The 8907-nt window shown below is 38.9% G+C and overlaps 1 pseudogene; it reads right to left on the minus strand.

Annotated features, from left to right (window-relative positions):
- Nucleotides 1–7349: 7349 nt before the first annotated feature.
- Nucleotides 7350–8324, minus strand: LOC118856019 (annotated as a pseudogene).
- Between the last annotated feature and the right edge of the window lie 583 nt (nucleotides 8325–8907).

Here is an 8907-nt window from a genome sequence, read left to right on the forward strand (position 1 = left end):
AGGCGGGAGGTGGGAGGCTGACTGAGGGGGGGGCTCTCCCGAGGTCGTGGTCGTTGGGGCGGCCTGCAGCACGAGGCCAGAGCTTGGGTCTTTGCTGAGCCTCCTGTACTGACCGAGGGGCACATCATCCGTGTGCTTTTTCAGCCCGGGGAGCGGGTTCCTGTGCACGTGGTGAAGGAGAGGACGAGGCCAAGGCCGAGGGCTTCTGCTGTGCTGGCCGGAGGATCAGGGGCCACCACCTTGGCCTTCTGGATGGAAAGGTGGACGGTCTGAGTGGACCACGTGCCTCTTTACACGCCCCCTCCCTCGAGGGCTCAGAGGTTCAGGACCCTGCTGCCCCATGCCTGGGGGCCAGAGGCTCAGGCCCGAACTTCCTGCACACGTGGGCAGGTGACCGGCCAGGAAAAGGGAGGCGAGAGGAGGAAGCAGCGTGACCAAGATGGAGCAGCGGGAGGTGCCCTTGGACCGCTCCCCCCTCCTCCTCCCCGCCAGGCCCCGGGACCCAGACCCGAAATCTGAAAAGAGAAGCGGGGTCTCAACTTGGAGAACTACGCATGTGCAGGAGATGGGCCACGTGGTGGGCGGGGGGGAGGGGGTGCCGGTCCTGTCCAGGTCAAGTGAGCCTCTGCCAGGCCAGGGCGAGCCCTCCCAGAGGAGGGCAGAGAGGGCCAGGGAACCTGGTTCGTGCTCAGAAGTCCTCCACCAGCTGCAGGAGGGAGCCCGGAGAGGAGAAGGATCTGCAATCTGGAGAAGGTGAAGTCCAGAAAACCGTGTGAAGGGAGGGCAGGCTGGTGGTAGAAGCAGAGGTGCCTCCCAGAGGAGCCACAGGGCGTTGTGGGAACCGGAACCATCCAGCTGGGGAAAGGGAGGTGGGGTGCCCAGGTCCACTGGGCTTTGGTGCTTAGCAAGATCTCTCTGCCAACCTATAAATGAAGATTTTTAAAAAACCCTAAACTGTGCTACATGTTATGGCTTCCATAAGTAATGTTCCTCTGCTACTTAAATTACATATGAATATATATATATATAGTTATGAATAGAAAGAGCGGGAGAGAAAGAGAAAACATAGTGGGTTCCAATAATTTCTATTCACTGCCTGTTGAGGATTCACTACCTTTAATTTTTGGAATTTGATCGTTTTTTTAAATCAGTTTGGCTAAAGTTTTATTGATTTTACTGGTCTTCTCAAAGAATCAGCCCTCAGTTTTGTTTTTAGAATTTCTATAGTATTCTATTTTCCATTATATCTTTTTTTCTGAGTTTTGTGCTTAGTTTGGGTTTATTGATGCTGTAAATTTTAAAAAGTAATAATTACATGCTCAGTTTATTATTCCTCTTTTTAAAGTTTGGTAATGTATTTTTAGTCACTACTTTACGTGCATCCTAAGATTTTAGGTATGTTGTTTCATTATTCTTCTTTTTAACACAGTTAATTGTTTCTGTGGTATGTTCTTTGATGCATTCATTCAGGATTTCATCACTAAATCTCACATTTTGGCTTTTCTTCTCTGTATTAATTATTATTTTTATTGAATTATGGTCTAAAAAGGTGTGGTTCCTATTTGTGGTTTTTTGTGTTATATTTCTGTGACCATTGTCTTCTTTTGTAAATGTACCAAGAAATGCTGAGAATATATATATTTTCTTTAGTCATCCATTCAGAGGATGCATTCATCTTTCTTTTAAAATTTTATTTGTTTGGTTTTGTTACATTTTGAGTTCTGAGCTGTCTTCCTCTCTACCTTTGAACCCTGCACTACATAAGGTCAGACATAGATGTGAAACTGATAAATATGTACTTCTATCTATCAGTTTTTCTCTAGGAGTGAATAGCATCTTCCTTCATAGTCCATTGTAGTTCATTTTAAGATTCACATTACTCAGAATACCTTAGTCTTTTACAGTTACTCTTTGAAGAATATTGCTGTCACTGTATACAACATTCTTTTGGTTCTGCTCATTTCACTCCCAATTATTTTGTGCAAGTCCTTCCATGTTTTTTTTTAAATTAACTTGCTTGTCATTTCTTACAGTAATATTCCAAGATACTCATATATTACAACTTATTCAGCCATTCCCCAATTGATGGGCATTCCCTCAGTTTTCAGTTTTTTGCCACCACACACAGAGCTGCGTATATATATATATATATGTTATATATAATGTGTGTGTATTTTTATATACACATATATCTATATGTATGTATATACACACACAACACACACACACATATACATATATATGTATATACATATTCTATCTACATATTCTAGTATATACATATACTATTCCATGATAATCATATACTACAACTTATTCAGCCATTCCCCAATTGATGGGCATTCCCTCAATTTTCAGTTTTTTGCCACCACACAGAGAGCTGCTTGAATATATATATATATGTATATGTATGTGTGTATACATATATGTATGTGTACATATATATACACACACACACACACATATATATATTTAAATACAGCTTCTCATAGCTCTTTGGGTATAATTCCAGATTGCTTTCTAAAATGTTTGGGTCAGTTCACAGTTCCATCAACAGTGTATTAGTGTTTTTTCACATTCCCTCCAACATTTATTACTTTCCCTTTCTATCATATTGGTCAATCTGATAGGTGTGAGATGGTACTTCAAAGTAGTTTTAATTTGCATTTCTTGAATTAATTATGATTTAGAGCATTTTCCATATTACTAAATATAGCTTTGATTTTTTTCTCTACAAAAATTGCCTGTTTATATCCTTTGAACATTTACCAATTAGGGAATGACTCATATTCTTAGAAATTTCACAAATTTCTCCATATATTTGAAACATAAGGCCTTTATCTAAGAAAGTTTCCATAAAAAATTTCCCTCAATTTTCTGCTTTCCTTCTAATCTTGGGTAAATTGGTCTTATTTGTATAAAACCTTTTAGATTTAATGCGATTGAAGTTATCCCATTTTATATCTAACAAAGCTAACTCTTGTTTATTCATAAATTTTTCTCTTATTCATAAATCTGAAAGGTAATATGTTCCATGTTCTCATTTACTTATGATGTATACCTTTATGTCTCGGTCATATGTCCATTTTGACCTTACCTTGGTAAATGGTATAAGATATTGGTCTATACCTAGTTTCTGCCAGACTACTTCCAATTTTCCCAACAAATTTTACCAAAGAGTGAATTCTTATCTCCAAAGCTTAAATCTTTACATTTGTCAAGCACAAGATTTTTATAATCAGTATTAGTCTTTCAAATCTAATTTGTCTTATCATTGTATCAGTTTTATGTTTTCCGAATTTCTTTTTGTGGTAGATTTATTGTGCTGTGTGAGACATATAAATGCCACCTACAATTGTTAGATTACTTGTTTTGGTTTGTTTTCTATCCTGTTCACCTTTATGAATTTAGATATTACGTGCCATTTTTTGTAAATATATTCACTGGTAACAATAATTTTATCTGGTGCCTAGCAAATTTTATACTAGTCTTTTGTTTTCCTTCTGTGAGTAGTTTTATTTTTTAAAAGTGTTATTTATAGGCAACAAATTGCTCTGCCTTGTTTTCTTATCCATTCTCCCATTCTCTTTTTATTGGATTTTAAATCCAGGTTATAATCCATGGTTATAATTGTTGAATTTACGTCTTCCATTTATTTGTTTTGTTTTCATTTTTGTCTCATTTCGAGTTCATATTTTATCCCTGAGATTAGTTGTGCTTATTGTCATTTGATGCTTGTCTGTTTCCACAAGCTGTGCCTCTCACTCCTGATTACCACCTCCTCAAAGTTCCTTGAATTAACTTAAATTTTTGATATTTCTTTCTTTGTCTATACCTCCCCAGATTTTGGACCTTGCCTCTTCCTCAACCAGATAAATGTGTTATTTGAAATTTTGCCTTCCTCCTCCAGCACCACTGCCAGCGTTTTGATTGAAATAATATTCTTTTGTAGTGCTTTCTTCTAAGAAGTTTTCATCTATTACGTCCTCAATAGTTCTGTCCATTTCCGAATTGCATTGTGTCACAGATGGGACATGAATATATATATATATATATGTACATACACACGCATATATGTATATATAATATTTTATTTATATACATGTGTGTATGTATATGTGTATGTATATATGTGTACATAAAAATCACATTTACATAAATACATTGTGAGGAAGGAGAGAAAGAGAGAGAGAATATAAGGGCAAGGATTAAGTGAGATAATGGATATAAAATACCTTGCCAGCCTTAAAGTGCACATACATATACATACATACATATACATATATATATATATATATGATCATCATCATTATTCTTGTTATTAGTCTACAGTTGCCAGGACAAGTCTGGTGATGATTTCATTCCAATTTTTTGCATTCCCTTTGAGCTCAAGCAATGTTTAAAAGAATTTGCCAAGGGAAAAAAAATGCATTTATGCACTTTAAAGTTTAATCTTACTTGTTTTGACTTTTGACAGAAATAGAAGAGTATAAAGCAGCTTGACATTACTTGTGATTAAAAGAATGTTAGTTGTCACCAAATTGACTTTACCATGGTATAAATTTCACAAACAAGTGCTGTTTTTCCTTGTAGTTTTATGTTGAATTCATTGTTGTTCATTCGTTTTAGTTGTGACTGATTCTTCATGACTCCATATTGGGTTTTCTTGGCAAAGAAACTGGAGTGGTTTGCCCTTTCCTTCTTTAGCTCATTTGACAGATGAATAAACTGAGGCAAACAGGGTAAAGTGACTTGACCAGAGTCACACAACTAGTAAATGTCTGAGGCTGCATTTGAACTCAGATGTTCTTGACTGCAGGCCCAGTGCACTATCCACTGAACCACCTAACTGCCCATGAATTTATTAAGACACATCAAATCTGCAGGAAAAAAATAATTTTCAAAACCATTCAGTGTTTGATAATAAAGGGTGAGGGTGGTTCTCATTCAGAAAAATTTAATACTTGGCCCTTAGTTTAAAAAATCATAATAAAACTTTTTTCTCTCTTCTGGTTTTGACATGATGGGTATGCACTAGTTATCTAGCCATCTGGCTTTCTACTCCAGGCCATCTTATCATCTGCCTGCCTCATGCATAACTTGTCATTTCCTGCCACAATCTCTTTCTTACTCTCTTTCCCTGGCTACCACTTGCCTATAAACACTGTCTTCCATTGTAAGAATATAAGTTCCTTGAGGGCAAGAACTGTGTTTCTTTTTATATATATCTCTAGGACTAAGCAAAATGTGTGACACACAGTAAATCCTTGTTAAATGTCTTTTCATTCATTGTATAACCCTCTAGGTTTGTACCCCTTCAACTGTTCTCTGTTATTCCCACCATAGGAATCATTTATACAGGAAGAGTTCTATTATTTTAGACTAGGGGTACTTAACCATTTTATATGGCATGGATCTCTCTAGCAGTCTGATGAAGCCTATGGACCCCCTTCTTAGTCAGTCAATAAATATTTTATTAAGCACTTAGAATGTGCCCTCTGCTACGTGTTGAGAATATAAAGAATGTGTTACCAAGGGTACAGAGAAACACCATCCCTGCTTTCAGGGACCTTAAAGTCTAATGAGGGACACAACATGAAAACCACCTTGTGCAAACAAGTTATAAGAGTAAATTGGAAATAGTTTTTGAATGAAATTAGAATCAAGGGAGATTGGGAAAGGCTTCTCACAGAAGGTAGGATTTTAGGTGGGCATGAAGGGACCCAGAGAAGCCATGAAGTAGCAATGAAGTGGGAAAGTATTCCAGGCATGAAGGAATCTATGGCCAGTGAAAATGCCAGAAGTTTGGAGATAAGAGTGTCTTTCCCAAGGAAGAATAAGACAACTAGTGTCACTGAATGACTGAGTATATATTGGAATATAGGAAGTAAGAAGACTCATGGTAGCCATCTATAGGGTGGGGTCGGGGAGAGGAAAAAGAAATCTACATAATAGCTATTTAAAAGAAATAGCAAGTTGTACATCATAGATTTGCAGTTTCATGTGCAGTCATCTTTTTCCATAATATTTCATGAAAATGCTTGTTTTATTCCAAAATTAAAAATAAGACAAAAGACTAAAGATGAGCAGGAGAAGGTCATAAAGGGCTTTGAATAACAGACGATTTTATATGTAATCCTCGACATGATAAGGGAGCCACTGGAGTTTGTTGAGTAAGGGGGTGAAATGGTCAGACCTGTACTTTAGGAAGATCACTCTGACATCTGAGTGAAGGATGGACTGGAATAGAGAGAGACCAATCAGCAAACTTTGGAGTAGTCCAGATATGAGATGGTAAGGGTCTGGTATCAGTAAGGTGGCTGAGTCAGAGGAGTGAAGGAATGAATGCAAAAGATGTTATGATGGGAAAATCTTCAGCTTTGGCAACAGATTAGATAATGGGAGCAAGAATGAGGTGGCATGAATAACATCTAGGTTGTGATCCTGGGGACTAGGATGATGGGGGTTCCATCAATAGTAAATACTAAAGAGAAGTATGGAAAAAGGAGCAGAGAAAGCTGAGTTCATTTTGGACAAGTTGAGTTTAAGATGTCTATGGGACATCCAGTTCAAGATATCCAACAGGAACACTGGAGGTCGGCTGAGAAGTTTAGTTTGAGATAAATATATTTAAGCATCAGCAGAGAGATGATAATTGAATCCATGGAAGCTTATGAAATCAGCAAGTGAAATACTATAGAGAGGAAAGGGAAGACAGTCCAGGACAGAAGCCTGTGGGGCATCCAAGGTTAGTGGGCACGACCTAAATGACAAATCTAGCAAAGGAGACTGAGAAGGAGTGATCACCTATGTAGGAGGAGTACTATGGGAGGTTAGTGTGAGGAAAACTTAGAAAGAAGAAAGTATTGAGGAGAAGAGGGTGATCAACAGTGGCAAAATCTGCAGATGAGGACTGAGAAAAGGCCATTAGATTCAGCAAGTAGGGGATCATGGATAACTTTGGAGAGAGTAGTTCCAGCTAAATGATGAGGTAAGAAGGCAGATTCTAGAGACTTTAGAGAGTTGGAAAGGAAAGGAAATGGAGGCACTGATTTTAGATGGCCTTCTCAAGCAGTCTAGCCACAGAAGGAAAGATATGAGGTGATAGACATAGGGTTATAGAGGGTTTTTTTGCAGGTGAAGAGAAATGGGGCATGTTTGTTGGTAGTAAGGAAGCAACCAGTAGGTAGGTAAAGATTGAAGACAAAAATGGAGGATGGAAAGAATAGCAAGGACTGTGTGATGGTGGAGAATAAAGTTGTTAAATGCATCAAATACATAGAATTACAAAGGAAACCAATTATGTTGAAAATCATTAATTTTTTTAGACCAAGTTCATGGACTCCAGATTAAGAATGGATTTGAACACTGGAATCACCAGATAAAATATACCCTTCACAAAGTTTTCTCAAGGCAACTTTGACTTCCTTGTTTCTCAGGCTATAGATGATGGGATTTAACATGGGGGTAAGAATACAGAAGAGGACAGAGACCAGGATGACCATATCTAGGGAATACCCTGATCTGGGCCGGTCGTAGTTGAAGTTGATGGTTCCATAGTAGAGGATCACCACAGTGAGGTGAGAGGCACAGGTGGAGAAGGCTTTTTTCCGCCCTTGAGTAGACTGGATTTTCAAGATGGCAGAGATAATGAGCATATAGGACACGGCAGTGAAGAGGCAGGGGCTCAGACCAAAGATTGCATTGGTTACATACACTGCAACCTCATTGGCTGAAGTATCTGAGCAGGAGAGCTTCAGGAGTAGGGGGATATCACAGAGAAAATGGCTGATCTGGTTAGAACCACACAAAGTGAGAGTTGCCATGAGCCCTGTGTGTGTCAGAGAATTGACTAACCCACACGTCCAGGACCCAGCTGCTAAGTAGGCATAGACCCTATTGCTCATGAGAACTGGGTAGCGTAATGGATGGCAAATGGCTATATATCTGTCATAAGCCATAGCAGCCAACAGGACACATTCAGAACCTGCAAACGTAACAAGGAAGAATACCTGAGACAGGCAGCCTTCATAGGTAATGGTCTTCTTCTCTCGGAAGAAGTTCACCAGCATGATGGGGACAGTGGTGGAGGTGTAGCAGATATCTAGGAAGGACAAGTTGCTGAGGAAATAATACATAGGAGTATGAAGAACGGGGTTGATTCTGATTGCTGTTAATATGAGAAGGTTTCCCAGAAGAGTTACCAGGTATATAACCAAAAATATCAGGAAGAACAATCCCTGCAGTTCTGGGTGGTTGGAAAACCCCAGGAAGATGAATTCAGTGACACCTGTTTGGTTTCACCTTTCCTTAATGTTCTTCATAGCTGAAATGAAAATAAAAGATGTCATTTTTTGAGGAAGGAGAGAATTAACCCCTTCCTCTATCTCACCCCATTTTAGCACACTATTGGCTACGGAAACCAATGGGAATTACTTAACCCAGGAGAGAGAGCACCCAGGAAGGACAAACATAGACAAACACATATTCATATGAAGTTAGCCCCCCAAAGGAGGAACATTGGCTTGACTGGAATTCTCAACTCATGAAGTTGTAGTTCTCTATCACTAGATTGCACAAGCCTAGCTGGCTTTGCTGTTATATGCCCATGTTCTCCTTCATTGGAGTGAATAATTTAATGTCATGAGTATTACACTTGTTCTTTTTTAAAGGATATAATGAGGTGGTATCCTGTAGGAAGGAACTGCCTCCTGGCAAATGAAATGCAAATGCTATGGAAATGTGGACCTGTTCACTGCATCATCTCACTCACGTAATTTGAGGTTAACCCAAAATTTGGACAGATCTATCAGAATTGTTAGAGAGGGCTAACCTTTGTCCAGTGTCCAGACTGGATCATCCACTGCTGGAAACTAATGTGAATTCATCCCACCTGGATCTGCAATG

This window comes from Trichosurus vulpecula, chromosome 7, assembly GCF_011100635.1.
Source record: "Trichosurus vulpecula isolate mTriVul1 chromosome 7, mTriVul1.pri, whole genome shotgun sequence".
In the NCBI taxonomy this organism is placed as follows: Eukaryota; Metazoa; Chordata; class Mammalia; order Diprotodontia; family Phalangeridae; genus Trichosurus; species Trichosurus vulpecula.